General features: G+C 41.5%; 1 long non-coding RNA gene and 1 pseudogene across 2 annotated transcripts; both read left to right on the top strand.

The window, feature by feature from the left end:
* Positions 1–41: 41 nt before the first annotated feature.
* On the top strand, positions 42–20,670 carry LOC144228032 (uncharacterized). Of its 2 annotated transcripts, XR_013334101.1 has the most exons (4): positions 42–170; positions 14,965–15,041; positions 18,596–18,758; positions 20,451–20,670. It is a non-coding gene; the product is annotated as an uncharacterized LOC144228032 (long non-coding RNA). The 2 variants fall into 2 exon arrangements; XR_013334102.1 differs by lacking the exon at positions 14,965–15,041.
* LOC144228043 (phosphoserine phosphatase pseudogene) lies at positions 7,794–9,539 on the top strand (annotated as a pseudogene).
* Positions 20,671–20,918: the final 248 nt, after the last annotated feature.

Raw genomic sequence — 20,918 nt, 5'->3', positions numbered from 1 at the left:
CGCCCCTGGCTCCTGCGGGTACCGAGGGGGCGGACTCTTAGTGGGCCCCGCCCAGCTCTGGGAAGTAAGTACTGCGCGTGCCCAGTTCCGTTGTGCGGCTGCATCCTGAGGCGGCTCTGGGACCAGATTTGGTTAGAGGATGCTGAGCATGGCTGAAGTCAGCCAGTGCGGTACGTTGTCGTCTTTTGATAATGCCCGAAGCCTATGCGTGTGATCCTAATGTCTAAGAATCATGTGCGTCCATAGTTGCCATCCGGCCGAATCACTTGGAGGTGCCTTCTAAAAGTTCAGATTCCTGGGGCACCTGGGTGGCTTAGTCGGTTAAGCGTCCGACTTTCGCTTGGGTCATGATCTCGCGGTCCGTGGGTTCGAGTCCCGCGTCAGGCTATGTGCTGACTGCCAGCTCAGAGCCTGGAGCCTGTTTCAGATTCTGTATCTCCCTCTCTCTCTGACCCTCCCCTGCTCGCGCTGTCTCTCTCTCTCTCTCTCCTAGAAATAAATAAAAGTTCAGATTCCTGACAGTCCTCTGCTTGATTCCTTCGGTGTTGAGCAGAGCCAGGGAATCTGAATTTTCAACACAGACCACCAGTGACTCTGATGGAGGGGCCAGCGGACTATGCTTTAAGAAACGCTGGTGAAGTGACTGTGAACCTTAGAATAATTAAACCCTGGTTTTATCACCTATTTACTGTCACCTTGGATAATGCTACCCACGTAATAGGGTTGTAGGGAGATTAAATGAATTAATGTATCTAAAATACCTATCACATTACATTAAAAATGCTAGTCTTTTGATTTGTATTGGCAACAGATATGGTTAAAAGTACATTAGGATCCAGGTTGCAAAGGGAGCACCCCAGTCTGGAGACCAAGTAATGAAATCTGGCTGAGTTTTCAGATCCTTTTGTTACCCAGAGGATGAGGTATGAAGGTTGTTTTTTTCCTTCTGTAGATAGAAATGGCATAAACTGGGTCTCATCTACCTACCTGTTGGCAGAGCCAGACTTATACAGTGAAGTAGGAAGAGACAGCAGTTTCTTTGGCACAAGCTATGTTTGTGTCCCTCCCCCCAACCCCCTTTCCCATGGCTGTTATAAACAGAACAAATTCCTACTAATGCATATGAATTCATACCTGGTTCAAATATTTGTTTTTGAATTGAATTGCCACCTAGTGACCCCATACACTGTAATTGTAACCAATGCACTGTCCCTTTGTCCTCCTGCCACTTGGCTCCATGTTGCTCTTTGCTGTTTTCTCTCTTTTGGGGGGCAGATTTTCATAGAAAACTGTTGGGTAAAACCTCTCCATTCTTCTGTGAAGCTACAGAAAGAAACAGACCAAACGTAATCTGGATGTTATGTATTTAAAACTGATTCTTCTCCCACAATTCCTAGAGAAGGGGAAAGGGGAAGAGATAGAGACTAAAGCACCTGCAAACTCCTGATAATTAAATTGCCATTTCTAACCATTCATAAATATTTATCTAACAGTCATCATATGCAAAACATTCTGTTACTACTAGGAATATAGTGATGAACAAAATAGACACAAATCTACCCTCAAGGAAATTAGAGTCCAATGGAAAAAGCAGACATCAAAGAACAACAAAAACCCCACATATACATGAATAAAAAGTATGATTTATGTTTGAAGTGAGGGGAAATTAGGAAATGCCTCTCTGAGAAAGAACATTTAAGCTGAGACCTGAGTATGAACAGTAAAGACCTTATTTTATCTAATAAACACACATGTAGTGCTTACTATATTCTGGGCACTATACTCATTAACTCATTAAATTCTCAGATTATCTCAGTGATGTAGATGCTACATCCCATCCTCATTTTACTTGTATGAAAACTGAAGCTCAGAGAGTTTATGTAGCTTGCCTAGGATCATACAGCTAGTAACAGAACTGGTGTTCAAATTGAAGCAGTCCTTGGGATGCCTGAGTGGCTCAGTCAGTTAAGCATCTGACTCTTGATTTAGGCTCAGGTCATGATCTCATGGTTTGTGAGTTTGAACCCGCATTGAGTTCTGCACTGAGAGTGCAGAGCTTGCTTGGGATTATCTGACCTTCCCCCTCTTTCTCTGCCCCTCCCCTAACTCACATGTGTGTGTGAACACACACACTCCCTCTCAAAGTAAATAAATAAACTTAAAAAAAAAAAAAAAGAAATTGAAGCAGTCCAGAGTCCAAGGTCCATGTTGTTATCACTCAGTGTTTCTGTTGGGAACAGCATGGTAGTTATGAATTTGATGGTGTCCTCCAAGAAGAATAGTCAAGTCCTAAGTCCTAGCACTTGTGAATATGATCTTACTTGGAAACTGGGTCTTTGAAAATGTACTCAGGTTAAAATGAGGTCATTGTTTATGGATAGAGGTATAGGCTCTATTCTATAACTAGTGTCCTTATATAAGAAAGAGATACAGGGTAGAAGATGGAAGTGTTACTGAGAGTTAAATGGAAAAGGAAAGAAGCTTCAGTTCTTTTTGCTGTCACAGTAAAGAATTATAGGACAGCAAAGCTAAAGTAAAGCAAAGCAAAGTTTTATTAAAGCACACTCCAAGAGGGGTGCCTGGGTGGCTCAGTCGGCTAAGCATCTGACTTTGGCTCAGGTCATGATCTCATGGTTCATGGGTTCGAGCCCTACGTCGGGCTCTGTGCTGACAGCTAGCTCAGAGCCTGGAGCCTGCTTCTAATTCTGTGTCTCCCTCTCTCTCTGACCCTACCCTGCTCATGCTGCCTCTCTCTCTCTCTCAGAAATAAATAAAACATTTAAAAAAATAAAATGAAAAAATAAAGTACGCTCCAAGGGAGGAGCTGGCCCGTCAAGGGACAATGGCCTGGGAAACCCCTAGGGAAACCAGGATGTGTGGGCTTATATCCATTTTTTCTTTTTGGTGGGTCCTAGGGTCACAACATTTGAGTGATAGGCCTGGATTATACAATAATTAGCCAACTACACATGTCCTTTCCCATGATGCATTGGAAATGTCTGCCTGGGTGGTAGGAAACTGCAATGTCATTTCTATTCCAGAGGCACAGGTAAGGTGACGACCAGTACCTGCTTTGTGCACAAGGGAAACAGGCACAACAGACTTAACTCTTCTTCTGCTGGAGTGCTGTAACCACAAACCAGCTGCTGGATGGGTAGATGGGGTGGTCCCTGGGCGGTCCTTGGTTGGGGCTGCCCATCAAGACATGTAAGGTCCATCTTCCTGTCACTCATCCTAGCTTCCTGCCTAACAGGCAGAAATTAGACTATGCATTTATAGACTTAGAAACACAGATTCCTGGCACCACTGGAAGCTAGAACAGGCCAGGAACAAGCTTCCTCTAGAGCTTTCAGAGAGAACGTGTCTGTGCCAATACTTTGATTTTGAACTTCTGGCCTCCAGAACTGTGAATGAGTAAACTCCAGTTGTTTTGTTTTGTTTTGTTTTGTTTTGTTTTTTAAAATGTCTTATTTATTTCTAGGAGAGAGAGAGAGAGACAGCGTGAGCAGGGGAGGGTCAGAGAGAGAGGGAGTCACAGACTGAAACAGGCCCCAGGCTCTGAGCTGGCAGTCAGCACAGAGCCCGACGCGGGGCTCGAACCCATGAACCGCGAGATCATGACCTAAGTGAAAGTCAGACGCTTAACCGACTAAGCCACCCAGGCGCCCCAAATTTCAGTTGTTTTAAGCCACACAGTGTGTGGTGTTTTGTTATGGCAGTCCTGGGAAACTGATAAAATGGCTCAGGCCTGGAGGTTAAAAAGTGCTCCCTGTGTCTGGATGATGAATAAAAGCCAGTAATCTTAGTGAGGACAGAGTGGCCATGGGATGAGACTGCAGGAGGTTTGAGATTTTTAAGTTCATTGGGATCTTTTTATATGTTCAGGAAAGAGGTGGAAACAACATGCACTGAAGAGAAGACAAGGGAGGAGAGAAGATGACAGATCTTAGCTACATTTTAGAGGTAGATGTGGCAGGATTTCATGGATCAGATTTGAGTTGAAGGAGACCTGGCCTGAGCACTGGGTCGATGGCAGCATCTTGTACTCAGCAGGAGAATGAACGCTGGAAGAGGGGCAGGTTTTGACAGAGGATCAAAAGTTCAGTTTTAAATACGCTGTTTGCAATGCCTGGAGATACCCAAGTGCACTGCCCATTAGGCCATTTGACATACACGTCTAGAGCTCAGAAAAGAGGTCAGGACCCAGATAAGTAAATCGAGGAGGTTTTGCATATAGATATATGGAAGACTCCAAAACTCGCTCCAATTCTTCATCTCTCCCTGTATCGATGTTCTTTGCCACGCCCTCTCATTAATGGCCAATGGGATGTTAGCAAACGTGATGGAGGCGGAGGCTTTCAAGGCATGTGTGATTGGCCTGGCTTGCTCTTACTCTGTTTTATGATCATGAGAACATGCCTGGACTAGCCAGTTGGAAAATAAACATGCATGTTAGATTTGAGGTGCCTGGTCATCCCAGCAGAGGCCATCCTAGATCAGTCTATAGCCAGCTGACACCCAGACTGATGGGTAAGTCGAATCAAAGACGGCAGCACCACGAGGCCAGCCTGTAGAGTCATGAGCTCCGTGAATGTTGATTGTTTTTTTTTAATTTTTTAAATGTTTTTTTATTTCTTTCTGAGAGAGAGAAAGAGAGAGGCAGTGTGAGAGAGGCAGTGTGAGTAGGGGAGGGTCAGAGAGAGAGGGAGACACAGAATCTGAAACAGGCTCCAGGCCCTGAGCTAGCTGTCAGCACAGAGCCCGACGTGGGACTCGAACCCACGAACCGTGAGATCATGACCTGAACCGAAGTCGGACGCTTAACCAACTGAGCCACCCAGGCCCCCCTGAATGTTGATTGTTTAAAGACACTGTGTAGGGGAGCCCTCTTACACTGTTGGTAGGAATGCAAACTGGTGCAGCCACCCAGGAAAACTTCCTCAAAAAGTTAAAAATAGAACTACCCTACAATCCAGCAGTTGCACTACTAGGTATTTACCCAAAAGATACAAAATTACTGATTCAAAGGGACATATGTACTCTAATGTCTACAGCAGCATTATCAACAGTATGGGAAGAGCCCAAAGGACCATCAACTGAGGAATGGATAAAGATTTCATTTGCTTTCACTCATAGGTGGAATTTAAGAAACAAAACAGATGAACATGGGCGGAAATAGAGACAAGGAAAACCATAAAACAGACTCTTAACTGTAATGAGCAAACTAAGGGTTGCTAAAAGGGAGATGGGTGGGGAGGGGGGTGTTAATAGGTAGAATTAAGGAGGGCAGTTGTTGTGATGAGTACTGGGTGCTGTATGTAAATGATGAATCACTAAACTCCACTGAGACTAATATGGCAGTATATATTAACCAACTGGAATTTAAATAAAAACTTATAAAAATTTTAAGTAAATTAAATTAAACGATAAATCCCCTATGTTTTGGGTGATTTGTTATGTAGATTTACTTTGTAAGAGATAACTGATAAGATGCAATTTAAAGCTAAGGAGCTAGGGGAGACAGCCTAGGGGGAGAGAGTAAGGTGAGCAGACAAGGTTTAGGGATCCGGTGTTGGAGGAGGAGGAGACTGAGAAGGAGGAGCCTGAGAAGTGTGAGAACAACTGGAGAGGCCTCAGTAAAATGCCAAGGAAGTGACTAATGATTTTGACGAGGTGGACTCCTTTCCACAGGCCCTAAATTTTGAACCTCTGCGCTAATAATCTTTCGTCTTCTTTTAATTGCCACTGTTTTTGGATAAGGCTGTATGCCGTTGTTGAATTTGGCTCAGATTGTTTCTGTAGTTACATGTCTTCCTTTCTTCTTTCTGCAGTTCCACCCTTCATAATGCTGACAATTATCTTCTTAAAATAACATCGCATTACATAACTTCTTCCTCAAAAACCTTCCATGGTGTTATTCAAAGCTCTCCTGAACTCAGAATATCTAGGTTTGGATTCTTTATATTTTCCATGTACTAGGTGTATAACTTGAGGGGAGCTGTGTATCTTTTCTGAGCCTAAGACTCATCCTTTTTTAAAAACACTTTTTTAATGTTTATTTTTGAGAGACAGAGCTTGGATGGGGTATGGGTAGAGAGACAGACAGACAGACAGAATCCAAAGCAGACTTCAGTACTGAGCTATCCTCACAGAGCCTGATGTGGGGCTTGAACCCACAAACTGTGAGATCATGACCTGACCTGAAGCCGAGTCCACTCAACTGACTGAGCCACCCAGGTGCCCCTAAGCTTCATCTTTTTAAAGTTGAGAAAATAATAGAACCTACCAAATCTAAATCTAAATCTGAACCTGAATCCAAACCTGAACCTAAATCAACCTGTCTAGCTACCCATGAAAATCTATTTCCTCTTGAAACTGGGGAGATGCCTGCCTAGCAAGATTACATGTCCCAGTCTAGTTTGTAGTTAAATGAAGCAATAGAATATGTGTGGAAGTGAAATGTACCATTCCCTGAACTGGGATTTAAGACTGTAAGCGTGTTTTTTCCCCCAGCCTTCTCTTTCCCCACTATGTTGAATGATGAAGTGGAATAGAACTCCTTTGCCAGTTCTGTAATATAAAACACGCACATGCACACACACACCCCAAATTGTTTTTTCCCTTTAAGTCACTGTATATTTGGGGTCAGTCTGTTGTAGCCATCATTCCAATATCACTTCAGGGTATGTATAGATGTATATATGACGTTATTGGAAGGCAGTGCATGTGAACGTATTTTAAAAATTTTTTAAAGCAAGGCAAAAGAACATAGGGTTTGGATTCATATCTGGTGCTTAAGGTTTTCCAAGAAGTAGGCATGAAGCTAACTAACATGCCTCTCGGTACCTGTTGGGAACACTTAATATTATTGGGGACAAAAGTTGACACCCATGTTATTTTTACTAGTCCGGGGTTAGGGGACTGATCTGAAACCTGACTCATCTGTAAAGGCTTCTGTCTCCTCACCCTATTATTTGTTTAGCTGGGACTTTCAGGGATTATTCCTCAACCTGGGAATCTTTAACACTGGTGACTTGTCCTAGAAGAGCAACCATAAGTTCGGCCATCACTTTGATATTATGGAGGAATAAATTAGACCTAAAGAGATATAGATTTATTTTTCTTGAGTTGCAAATCTGGAGAGAGCAAGAGTGGGTGAGTGAACAAAAGAGAGAGAAAGTCAAGTCCAGGGGAAAGGAAAGGAATAGGTACAGATGGGGGGATTTCAGAATCAGAGCCCTTGCTAGGGCCTCTCTCAAGTATAGAGGCTGCCATGATCTGCCCAAAGGGCTTGGTGCGTCATGGTTCACCCCATGGCTATTTTTCCACTAGACTAACAGGCTCACAGATTTTCTTCCCTTCCTTTTCATCCCATATACTTCTCTCATTTCAAATGCACCTGCCTTTGCCACAGCCCCTAAGACTTGTTTCTCCTGGTCACAGGGGTCTGACATAAATGACTGAGTCTCTGCAATGAGAGAGGCACCAGCCTCTAGAGTGCCCTTCTCCCTGTGAGCTATGAACTCCAGCCTTCTGGAAACAGTGTTTTGGTGTTTCTAAATCAGAAAAAGGACTTGATGGTGGAATTTGAATTCCTGCAAGAAGGTGTGTGCAGCACATGGTAGGTTTTGGAAAAGTGGCTCATAGTGCATGTCCTCAAATAGAGCTTCTGTAGCTGACCACACAGTCTATGTAGAATGTCTCCACACACTGAGAGCCAAAAACATGGACTCATAGAAGACATTTAACTGAGGCAGAACAGAGGGAGAAAGACTGCCACTAAGCAAAGACACATGGGCACTGTGGTGTATGGAGGTGGTACCATGCAGTGCTGTGCAGAGGCGAGTACTTGCTGTGGAGTAAGAGCCTGTTTGGGATATTTTGATACCCGGGATTCCACAGTTACATTTGTTACCCAGGACTCCGTGGCCCTTTTATCGCAGAAGGGAGTTCATTTCTTCACCTCATCATCAGCCTTCTGTTCTTCCTAATTATAAAGACTCACTGTGGACCCTCTCCATTAGCATCCTCTAGCCATGTAAAACTTTCCTTACCCTTAGCATTTCTTTCTCTCTGGCTAAAACTATCGAATTCTAGCTGCGAGAGGCAAATTAATTCATTTTTCAGCGAACAAGGTCACTGAGTCCCACTGATGTTTTGAGTACTATACAGATGCTGGAGTTTTGGGTCTTCAGACCGCCTGAGATGGGTTTGCAGGTTAGGGTAATTCAGCCCTGGGATGAAAACCTATGCAATTCAAGTTTAGGAAAGCACATGCAGAACCTACCAGAAGCCACTGCATTTATCAGCAGGTTTCGTATGATTGGTAAAAGCTCCGAGGGTCTGCTCAGGTCACCCCCCATCAGAGCTCCATCAGACCCAGCCCTCGGCTCCCCTATATGGGGGAGGATACAGCTGCATAAGCCAAGGAGATGGAGATGGAGGTCTAGGAGGGAGCAGCAGGGTGCAGGCTCTTGCTCTTGCAGAACTCATGAGATCTCTCATAAAGAAGTTTGTAGTCAGACCTTTTTGTTTTAATGTTTGTTTATTCTTTGAAAGAGAGAGAGAGGAGGGGAGGAGCAGAGAGAGAGGGAGATACAGAACCCAAAGCAGCCATCAGACTCTGAGCTGTCAGCGCAGAACCCGACATAGGACTTGAAGTTACAGAACGTGAGTTCATAACCTGAGCTAAAGTCAGACATTGAACCAGCTGATCCACTCAGGCACCCATGTAGCCAGATCTGTATGCTGCATTTTTATTCAGGAAAGAGGCAGGAAGAGAAGACTGTCATTTCCTAGGAATCTAGAGAACCCAGGAGAATTCTTCCAAGGAGGGGGTCTCATTCAGAGTTGAGGAAGCTTTTCTGTTCAGCTAATGCAGTATGTTTTGGTGTTGATAGCACAGTCATCAGAGAAGAAGGCATTGATGAGCTAGCCAAATTCCGTGGAGGTGAGGATGCTGTCTCAGGAATGACATCCTGAGCTGTGGGGGAGGCGGTGCCTTTCAAGGCTGACCTCACAGAGCGCTTAACTCTGGTCTAGCCCTCCAGGGAACAGGTGTGAAGGCTCACAGTAGAGCACCCCCACACCTGACCCCTGGCATAACGGAGCTAGTGAGTCCCCTGCAAGAGCAGAATGTTCAGCTTTTCCTAATATCTGGTAGCTTTAGGAGCATTGTAGAGCATGTTGCTTCGAAGGTCAATATCCCATTAACCAACATATTGGCTAATAGGCTGAAATTCTACTTTAATGGTGAATGTGCAGGTTTTGATGAGATGCGACCAACAGCCCAATCTGGGGGGAAAGGAAAAATTACTAAACCTTTAAAGAAAAACTTTCGTTTTAAGAAAATAGTCATGATTAGAGATGAAGCCACAGACGTGGAAGCCTTTTGTTTTGCTGGTGTTTTCGTTGGATTTAGAGGAAGTGTGATCAGACAACAAGTAAAAGACAACACTGAATGGTATCATTGTAGAAGTTTTGAAAGAACTGGGGATATAATATCAATTTTTATACAGTTTGTAACAACTTCTTGCTAACTTTTTAAAGTTATATAGTTAAAAGGATGCCTGGGTGGCTCACTTGGTTAAGCATCCAACTGCAGCTCAGGTCATGATCTGGAGTTTGAGCCCTGCATCTGGCTCTGTGCTAACAGCTCAGAGCCTGTAGCCTGCTTCTGATTCTGTGTCTTCCTCTCTCTCTTTGCCCCTTCCCCACTTGCCCTTGGTCTTTCTCTCTCTCAAAAATAAATAAACACTAATTTTTTTTCTCTTGTGACTTTCTTTCTTTTTTTTTTTTTTGAATAGTTTATTGTCAAGTTGGTTTCCATATAACACCCAGTGCTCATCCCATCAAGTGCCCTCCTCCATGCCCATTCCCCCCTCCCCCCCACATCCATCAGTCCTCAGTTTGTTCTCAGCATTCAAGAGTGTCTCGTGGTTTGCCTCCCTCCCTCTCCCCCACTATTTTTCCTTCTTCTCCCCCATGGTCCTTTGTTAGGTTCCTCCTGATCCTCCTATATGTGCAAACGTATGGTATCTGTCCTTCTCTGCCTGACTTATTTCGCTCAGCAGAACANTCTTCTGCATGTTGCTGTCCAGTTCTCTGAGCACCATCTGTTAAAGAGGCTGTCTTTTTTCCATTGGATACTCTTTCCCGCTTTGTCAAAGATTAGTTGGCTGTATACTTTTGGGTCCAATTCTGAGTTCTCAGTTCTATTCCATTGGTTGATGTGTCTGTTTTTGTGCCAATAGCATACTGTATTGATGACAGCTTTGTAGTAGAGGCTAAAATCTGGGATGGTGATACCTCCCATTTTGGTTTTCTTCTTCAATATTACTTTGGCTATTCGGGGTCTTTTGTGGTTCCATACAAATTTTAGGATAGTTTGTTCTAGTTTTGAGAAGAATGCTAGTGTAATTTTAATTGGGATTGCATTGAATGTGTAGATTGCTTTGGGTAGTAATGACATCTTAACTATATTTATTCCATTCCATGAGCATGGAATGTTTTTCCATTTCTTTGTGTCCTCTTCAATTTCCTTCATAAGTTTGCTATAGTTTTCATCATACAGATCTCCTATATCTTTGGTTAGGTTTATTCCTAGGTATTTTATGGTTATTGTGCAATTGTGAATGGGATCCGTTTCTTGATTTCTCTTTCTGTTGCTTCATTGTTGGTGTATAAAAATTCAACCTATTTCTGTACAGTGATTTTGTATCCTGCAACTTTGCTGAACTCATGGATCAGCTNATCCATTCTGCTACCCTATGTCTTTTGATTGGAGCATTCAGCTCATTTACATTCAGTGTTATTATTGAAATATGTGGGTTTAGAGTCATTGTGTCCTTGGGATTCATACTTGTGGTGGTGTCTCTGGTATCTTGTGTTCTTTGCAACATTTCCCTCAGAGAGTCCCCTTCAGGATTTTTTGTAGGGCTAGTTTAGTGGTGACAAAGTCTTTCAATTTTTGCTTATTCGGAAAGACTTTGATCTCTCCTTCTATTCTGAATGGCAGGCTTGCTGGATAGAGGATTCTTGGCTGCATATTTTTTCTGTTCATCACATTGAAGATCTCCTGCCATTCCTTTCTGGCCTGCCAAGTTTCAGTAGATAGGTCTGTCACCACTCTGATAGGTTTCCCTTTGTATGTTAGGGCCCTTTTCTCCCTAGCTGCTTTCAAAATTCTCTCTGCATGTTTATATTTTGCCATTTTCACTATGATATGTCATGCAGAAGATCGATTCAAGTTATGTCCGAGGGGAGTTCTCTGTGCCTCTTGAATTTTAACTTCTACTTCCCTCTCCAGGTTGGGGAAGTTCTCTGCTATAATTTGTTCCAGGACTCCTTTAGCACCTTTCCCTCTCTCTTCCTCTTCTGGAATTCCTATGATACGGATATTGTTCTGTTTGATTGTATCGCTGAGCTCTCGAACTCTTTTTTTATGTTCCTGGATCAGTTTATCTCTCTTTTTCTCAGTTTCTTCTTTTTCTGTAATTGTGTCTTCTAAATCACTTATTCTCCTTTCTCCCTCTTCAATCCGTGCATTGGACACCTCCAGTTTATTATGTATATCATTTATCGCATTTTTTAATTCATCATAACTATTTTTAAGCTTCATAGTATTTGTAGCTATAGTTTCTCTGATGTCCTCCATGCTTTTTTTCAAGCCTGGTGATTAATTTTATGATTATTGTTCTAAATTCTTGTTCAGTTATGTTGCTTACATCTGTTTTGAGCAGTTCTCTATCTGTCATTTCTTCCTGGAATTTCTTTGGAGGAGAGTTCTTCCGTTTTGTCATTTTGGTTAGCTTTCTATCTCTTGTTAATTTTAAAAGCTTGTTGTACACTCTGCCTCTGTGAGTTCTGCTGTATTAGAGAGGGCTCTTTGACTGTTGAGGGCCTGTCTGTTCAGGAAGTGTTCTTTGGATGGTGTCTCTTGGTTTCTCTTGTTGAGCGTTTGGTTATTTTGTTTCCCTACTGGTAGTGATATTTGGGACTCTCCACCATGTGTAGTTTGGCTTGTTTCTTGAGGCAGCCACACTTATGAGGTTTCCTTCCCAGTGTATTCTGTCTCTTTCTCTTCCCAAACTCCTGTGGCTCAGTGTCCTATGACTTCAGGCCTTCTCTGTTTGAGAGATGGGTGCAGGCGAAATGTACGGACCTCCCTACATCTCCGCCATCTTGCCCCACCTCTAAATTTTTTTTTAAAAGTTATACAGTTTAGGGGCACCTGGGTGGCTCAGTCGGTTAAGCGTCTGACTTCGGCTCAGGGCATGATCTCACGGTTTGTGGGTTCGGGCCCCGCATTGGGCTCTGTGCTGACATCTCGTAGCTTGGAGCCTGTTTCGGATTCTGTGTCTCCCTCTCTCTCTGATCCTCCCCTGCTCAGGCTGTCTCTCTCTCTCTCTCTCTCTAAAAAAAAAAAAAAAAAAAAGTTATACAGTTTAATGGTGCCTGGGTGCTTAGTTGGTTAAGCTTCTGAATCAATTTCAGCTGAAGTCATGATCTCACAGTTTGTGAGATTGAGCCCCACATTGGGCTCTGCACCTTCAGCACAGAGCCTGCTTTGGATTCTCTCTCTACCTCTCTGTCTACTCCACCCCTGCTTATGTTCTCTCTCAAAATAAATAAATAAACTTAAAAAATAAAATAAAAGTTATACAGTTTGGTACTGTTTGCTTGCAATTGCCTATACAACTTAATATATACCTTAATATATACATTTAATTCTGATTATCTGTACTTCCGACTAAACTATGGAAAATTGCTTTTTTTAACTACAGCCCTAACATTATTATGAATGTTAATTACCTGGAGAGTTTTATAATATGAATTTTTTATGTATTTTCCTAGCTATATTTTACTTGAAGCCTTTTAAAGATAGTAATTAAACACCTTCACTACTGGAAATATAGGTTAGGCAGCTTTTAGTAAATTTTGTTTTTCCCTTTGGTAGGTAAAATAAAAGTTTATCCATGTATCAGAGAGATAAAAGAGAACTATTGCATTTCTCAATATGGCTCTCCCTTCCCATCCTTCCTTTTTCCTTTCTTTTTTTTTTCTTCCCTCTTTTTTTGGCGGAGGGAAGGCCAGAGAAACTAAATCCATCACTTGAAAGCAGATGTGGAATGTTGTGGTAGAACTTATTTCACCTCTTTGCTAGCACCGTTTATATAGATTCTTTTTTCTGTCCCAGTTTGTGTATGAGGGGTCATGCCGATCAACCTGCCTCCCACCTATGAACACGTTCCAAGGTTCAGTTGTAAAGGTATTGTGGAAATGCATTTTTCTACAGAATAATGAAAATGTTGTAGCCTCAAGGTCAGCTCAGTTATGATTCTATACTGGGGCTGAAATGTTGTTCACAAGCAATAAAAATAAAGTAGAAAATAATACTGTTGCAATACCAGTGGGTTTGATAAAGAGGAGAAATAACAGTGAGTGGAAAAAAAATTAAATTGTGTGTTTATGTTGAATGCTGATAAAAAAGACAAAGGGTGACATGCTTATGGGAGTAGGGTTAGGCTGTGCACAGAGGGGGCTAGTGAAAGTGTAGTGAATGCCTGGGGAGGGGATGGGGTAATGGCATGAGATGAGTACATATGCAAGGTTAGTGTGAAACTTGCCTCTGTTTCCCATTCTAAGATATCAGCCCCTTGTGAGCATCTATGCCTGCTGATCTCAGACAAATTTCCCATGAGTTGAAATGTTGGTCTCACTTTATACAACCCATGTCTGTGTCTTAATGGATCTCCCATTTCCAAATCTGTTGGAAGATAGGTGAAAGGAGATTGGGATTCGCAGATCGTAACCTCCATTGTGTTGCTTACTACTTGGGATCTAAATTCAGTCAAATATTAATCCCTATTATATACCACCTCCTCCAATCCCTCGAGTCTTCATCAAAATCAAGCTGAATGGTTTACTAAAACACAGGTTGCTGGGCTCCTTCTCAAGGTTTCTGATTCAGTAGGGGCCCAAGAATTTACATTTCAAATAAGTCCCCAGGTGATACTGACGCTCTGGTCCTGGGGCCACACTTCGTCCTAGGTCAATCCGGGTCCTCTTCCTGACTGTGAGCAGTATTTTGTCGGCTCTAAGCTTTAGTCTTCTCTACCGTGTCACAATCAGACATTGCTAGGGCTCTGCTCAGCTCCTATCTGGTGCCCTGGGGGTTGAAGTCCATTTCCTTCCTTAGCCGCAAAGATTCTTCTCCAGACTAAAGACTATGGAACCCCATTCTGATAGCTGTCCACCTTGGAGACCTCTGGGGTTCTGGGGCTTGGCAGTCTCTTTCTCTCTTCACCCCATTTTNCCCCCCCCCGCCCCCCCCCGCCATCCCAGCCAGCAGATCCACTCCCTGAAGCTCAGTTTTTTTTCCCCTCCTTCTCTGAGTAGCACCAGGTCCTAATTCATCACCTTTGCCATGGGTGCCTGATCCTGAAAGCCAATTTGTGTTGCATTCAATAACTTTTAGCAGACTTCTGTTCCCTGCCTCAAAGCTCAAAGTGGCTTCCAGGGATCCAGTCCCATGGCTTTGACTGCCTAATCTGTGAGTTTGGATTCTTCCCAGGTACTAACTCAGATGTTAACCTTTCTCCTAGGGAAACATAGTTTGCTATTAGTTATTACAAAATTCCAGATAATTAAGTCATGGACCAGGACTAACTTCATAATAAAATATGGTTTGATAATACAGAGGAAATTGTGATGGTTTTTCAGAATTGCAGTTCAAGCCCACAGCAGCCTTGGAGTAAAGCCAAAGCCTCTATAACATTTCTTTTGTTTGGTCCCTACCAACCCACCTATCTTACAACAAAGCCTTCCTCTTGGTTGGTTTCTGGAAATCATAGGGGTCAGCTCACACAAAATCACAAAGAAGATCTTCTCAGGTACAATGATGTGCTTGCCATTTTCTTCCTCTCTCATCTAAGTCACCAGGAAATTTCTTTCTTCCCCAAGTCACCTGCTGCCAGGACCTCAAATACCCTGCCTCCCTGAGACTCTGTTGGTGCCTTCACCTCCCACAGCCACCAAAGGTGAGTCTGCTCACTCAGTCATGGGCCAGAGGCACTATAGTTGGCCATCCTGCTCTGTCAAAGATGCTTATGTTCCTGTTGACACAGACACCTGTTGTTGGCAAGGTTGCTAATGTTTTCCCCTGTTGATACAGACACTGATAGTGGTCCTGATCTGATAAAGACTTCATGGCACCAGTAGGTTCTTTTCTAGTGTGGGAAGTATCTTTTTGTCTTTTCTTGTTATGTGCTTTTTCCTGGGTTACAAAGTAGTGCTTCTGGTGTTAACAGTGACTAGAGAGAATTTAATGATAGAGCCTTTGGCAAAGATGGCCAGCTCTTTACATAATTTTAGGACCAAGAAGTAGCTGCCCAAGCATTTAAAAACTTCTGAGCCCCCCAACCCCCTTTTTTGCATTCAGTGGAGTTATGGGACTACTTCACTACCATTTCACATTGACAGTTTCACAGAGCTGATCTATATCATTTCCAGGCCAAGGAGCTTAAGAGGTAGATGTACCTCTGTTTTCCTTTCACTTCCCTTCAGCTGGCTCTAAGACCTCAGGGAATGTCAGAATATAGCATGGAAGGAACCAGGACAGCTTAGAATGTTCTATAAGCAAAAAATACATTTTCTGTACACTTAAAAATAATTTAAAATGGTAAACTGTTAAGTATAATCTACCACCATTTTAAAAAATACATCCACTATTCTAAGTTATAAAAAGTTTGAGGTTTATTGGTATAGCATGTTAACATTACCCTAATTAATTCTCAACTTCCTAAATTTGTTCTCATTTAGGGTTCCTTTTCCCAGAACTTCGTTTCAGGTCACACACAGAGTGAGTAGAAGCAACACTCAAAATCCTTTTTCTCTTTTCACATTGGCCCTTTGTTGTTGGCAAGTCTTTCTGTGCCTGGACTCCCTTAATACTCCTTTAAAGACCTTTCTAGTGGGGCACTCGGATGGCTCAGTCAGCCAAGTGTCCAAATCTTGGTTTCAGCTTAGGTCATGATGTCATGGTTCATTAGTTGGAGCCCCATGTCAGGCTCTATGCTGACAGCACAGTCTGCTTGGGATTCTCTCTCTCCCTCTCTCTCTCTCTGCCCCTCCCTTGCTTGCACACACACCCACACCCACACACATACACACACACACACACACACTCTCTCTCTCTCTCAAAATAAATAAATAAACTTAAAAAAACAAAACACCTTTCTAGAAACAGTCTCATTATCATAGAGTAGCGGTTAAGTTCGCAGACCCCAAAGATAGGTTTCCTGGGTTTTAACCTCACCTCTGCCTCCCACGAACTATGGAAGGTTGGGCAAGTTACTCAGCCTCTGTGTGTATCAGTTGTCTTAACTGCAAAATGGGACAATTATATCACTTCCCTCCAGAGGTTCCTGTGAGGATTCCATGAGTCAAAAGATGTAGAGTACACACATCTGGCTAAAGTACACATCACTGTTACACTGTTGATAGTGTACCTCACAGCGTCTCTAGTCACAGATACGCAATTGGGGTAAACCATTTAAATTTGAGCTGAGCTTCTTAACAAAATAACAAAATATTGATAACAGATGTGACTTCCGGTGTGAGACAAAGGGCATATCCTTACATTTTGAGGAGTTCAACTCCAAAAGGACTTCAGTTATGTATCAAGCAACTTGCTAGGCCATTTCACATATATTTTGCTATTAGTTATTATAAAATTCTACATAATTAAATTGGGAGATCACAAATACATTCATAATAAATTCTACTTGGGTAATATATGGGAAATTTTTATATAATATTAACCATTATTATAAATACTACATTATATATTTACCTCCACAGTATAAGAGTTATTTTTTTAGAATGTTATTTGCCCTTTAGAAATTTTATTAGTAAAATAAAAGCAAATATATAAAACCAGGTCAACTAAAAGTTATTTATATTCTAGAAACACCAGAAAAAAATGGCTTTATTATATATATATTTTTTTAATGTTTATTTATTTTTGAGAGAGAGAGAGATGGACACACAGAATCCAAAGCAGGCTCCAAACTCCAAGCTGTCAGCACAAAGCCTGATGTGGTGCTCGAACCCATGAACCGTGAGATCTTGAGCTCTGAGCTGAAGTCAGAAGCTTAACAGACTGAGCCATCCAGGTGCCCTGAAAATGGCTTTAAAAAGGGAGATTTTGTAATTCTCCGTAGTGTCATCTTTACCCACTAAGATATAGAAGATACATGATCCTGAAACTATGTAAAGCAAGCTCCATAATATACCTTGTAAAAATATATATAGATTCTGTTAATATGAAAAAAATGAAAGGTCTTTTTTAAAGATATAGGTTGATACAATTTTATATTTAAAAAGAATATTGTATTGGTTACCATTCAACTTACATGGATCATTATTTTCCCAAGATGAGTGGGCATGTATTTGAAATCATTTTAATGAAAATTTAAAAGTCATTGGTTTATTTTCTCTGACATTGTACACTCATCAAATGTACGTAAAGACGCAGAATGCTAAGAAAAACATATGCCAAAACATGCTCTTTTGTAAAATGTAAATTTAAATAAGCTTGCAAAATACCATGATAATGCTAGCTTGCCTATAATTCAGTAATTGAAATTACAACTAAAGATGTTGAGAGACACACATGTAGTGTAAGAGCTCAAAGTTTACCATGCGAATCAATGAGGGGATGTAGTTGATTTGCTGAATTCTAAGAACCAAGTCACATAGATTACTCACGTTTCTTTAAAAAGAGCTTTAAAAGTGAACAGATAGCAGTTCATTTACGGCTAGTGACTATATAACACATATTAGTATAATAGTAACATGATAATATAAATACATAGTCTAAATTATTTTGAATTATAAATAATCCCACCTTAATAAAATTATGGAAAACATGTATGGGAGTGTTTTTTTCTTTTTTTCTTTTTTTTTTTTTGAGGCAAAAGGAAACTTAATGGAACTATTGCTTTCCAACACTATCATTTAGAAACTTTTTCAAGTACATTTTATTGTATTGCTAATTAAATATCTTCTAATAATAAAATTGTATTCATAGGTGACTGTGGAAACTAAACTTTCTCTTGTACACTTTGCTGATGAAAAATAATAAGATAAAAATGAAGTAAGACTTTTTTAAAAATTAGAGTCTAATTTATTATTTTATTCTTTTTGGCATGTGTATTTTCCCCCTTTCTTCTCAATTCCCCTTTGCTGCCCACAAAATCCCAAATCTTATTCAAGGCCTATCTCATAGTCCTCCTGCTAAGAAGCCTGGTTTTGTTTTTTGTTTTAAAATTGTTTCTCGTGATCTCTTCTCCCCTCATGCACTCTCTATGCTTAACTCACATTGTTTTGTGCTGTGTGGGACCTGACTACAGCTAGGTCCTCTGGGATGGGGATTGTGCCAGCGTTCTTTCTGGGTCACCTGTGGGACCAAGCAGCGGGCCCCAAATAAACATTTACTGAATGAAAAACGCTAAGTCTTTCTGGTTTTCCCAGTCCTTGTACAATAACTTGTGTGTACCATTGATCCAAACCTCTTTGCTCACTTTCTAAGGCCTGCAAAACCCCTTCAGAACAGAGCTCAGCCTGCGGCATGACTCAGCAATACCGGATCCGTGTGCATTCCCTGGTCTCGTAGCTTCTATGGAATGGAAGGCAGTTTGCTTCAGCCACACCAGGGGGCAGTGTGACATATGTCTGCTCGGCCATCAATGCGGGTAAGGGAGGAAAAACAACTCAGTGATTCTGCAAAGAAAACCTTTGGAAAACAATTTAGCACAAAAAGGATACATGCACTTAATTTTCTGTAGCTTAATCAGACACCCCAAGACTGGAATGATTTATATCACTGCTGCTAACAGGGAAAAGCGAAAAATAGTTTTGTTATTTGTTCTGTGAACAAGCATACAGTGAGAACTAGATATGTATCTGGACAGACAAGAGGCGATCTTTGCATTTGTATAAAGGACTAGAAGTTATCGTATTAAAGTGCATGTTGTTATACTCTTTCATAAACATGAGACTAGGTACAAAAGTCACACTTATTATTTGGAATTCAAATGGTCAGAACATCTTACCTATCAGTTAAGAGGTTAATCGGATTCTCAACATATTTTTGGAGTTAAAAAATGGTTGAATTTGGGAGCACGTGAATGATTTGTACAGTTTCGTTTCCGTGCATATCAATATCACTACTGCCTCAAAGTTGGGATTCCAGTGAAGTCCCACTGAATTTGAAACATGGCAAAACAAGGGACAATTGCATTATTCTGGTATCAGTACCATACTCCTCTATGAAGTAGCACACTGTGTGGCACTGGTATCATCACGTCCACATTTTAGTTGATGAGTATTTATTGAAACTGTAAGATAGGGAAGCACTTACTAATAAAGAGAAATCTATCCTTAAGGGCTTATTGTGGACCTTTGTCATGGTGGGCACTTCTGATTGCCCAGCACCCTTTGAACACTCTTCTAATGTTTGGAGAACATCCTGTTTTATGAGTCCCCCCTTCCCCAGGTTGAAACTGGACACTGGCTTTCCCAGATTCCCTTGCAGCAAGGGTACAGGTGTGTGGCCTGGATTCCGTCAGTCAGGTGCACTTGCATGTGACTGTGATTGGGAAGTGAGCAGTGGGAGAAAGGAGGCGTGCAGATTTTGTTATTTGGCAAGTGCAGCAACAAAAGCACTGGGCTCTTCAGGGGCATTGCTGCCAGAGCTTCTGGCATCTACTCCTGAGCATCACGCAGCATGAGCTGGGCGGTGTCCATGCAAGCAATGCTGGAGGGCCGACCAGTGACAGCAGGGGTGTTTGAGCTGTAGTGGCTCCTGCAAAGTATTGGACATTGTTCCTGCTGCTCAGCAGCCAAGCCTGGTCTCAAGCCCTCTCAGCTTCTGTGAACTACTTACTGGCCTTTAATTAATTCTTTTTCCACTTAAGCCAGCCGAGGTAGATTTTGTTGTTTGCCACTTAAAACCCTGATAAAAACAAGGAATGGGAAGACATATTCTTTTTTTTTTTTCTTCAGACATACATTTAGGATAACTTGTAAAGATTGTATCATGTTATGAATCTAGGGAAATTTTTTTTATGAAAACCAGAAAGGAAGAAGGAAAGAATACAGTGTAATACTTGTAATCTGGACCTGATTAAAGAGCCAAGAAATGAGTTAAAGCAACTGCAACTGAGTAAAAACAAAGTCATTGTAATATTTACATCTACAAGTGGCATGCTTTCTATAAATAAGGGAGAGTAATTTTAATGTTTAGAACTAGAAATTTGCATGTCATATCAGGAGACAAATTTGATATCAAAGAGTAATTTGGCAAAGTACCAACCTTTAGAAAAGCCAAATAGAAAACTGTTGTTTTTGTCTGATTAGTACCCCCATTTCCCTTCTGGTTACAGAATTTCTCTTTATTCTTGGGAACCCTCGAGAGGATAAGAAGTAATTATTGAGAAGACTGGGGCAGCAGGTTATAACATGATTAAAATTTTTACAACTTATCCCCAAATTTATGAACCAGGAAGCAAGCTCTTACCAGATACTGAATCTGCCAACACCTTGATCTTGGACTTCCAGCCTCCAGACATGTGAGAAATAAATGTTTACTGATGAGGTCACCCATTCTATTGTGGTTTTGTTTTAGTAACAAACTAAACATTCCCCCAGCCCTCACCTCCCCTCAATGAAACACTGGTCTGATTTTTTTAAATCGCTGGAGATAAATTATGACTTATTTAGGAAGGTCAAGTAAATGGAATCATAGAGTATGTACCTTCCCAGCCACTCTTACCCAGTGTAATGTTTGTGAAATTCATCCATGTTATTGTGATTATCAGTATAAGGTTTTTTTTTATTGCTAAGTGCTATTC

This window comes from Crocuta crocuta, unplaced genomic scaffold (assembly GCF_008692635.1).
Source record: "Crocuta crocuta isolate KB4526 unplaced genomic scaffold, BGI_CrCroc_1.0 scaffold162, whole genome shotgun sequence".
NCBI classification, from domain to species: domain Eukaryota; kingdom Metazoa; phylum Chordata; class Mammalia; order Carnivora; family Hyaenidae; genus Crocuta; species Crocuta crocuta.
Note: the sequence above shows the minus strand (reverse complement) of the source record. Positions and strands in the feature narration are given on the sequence as shown.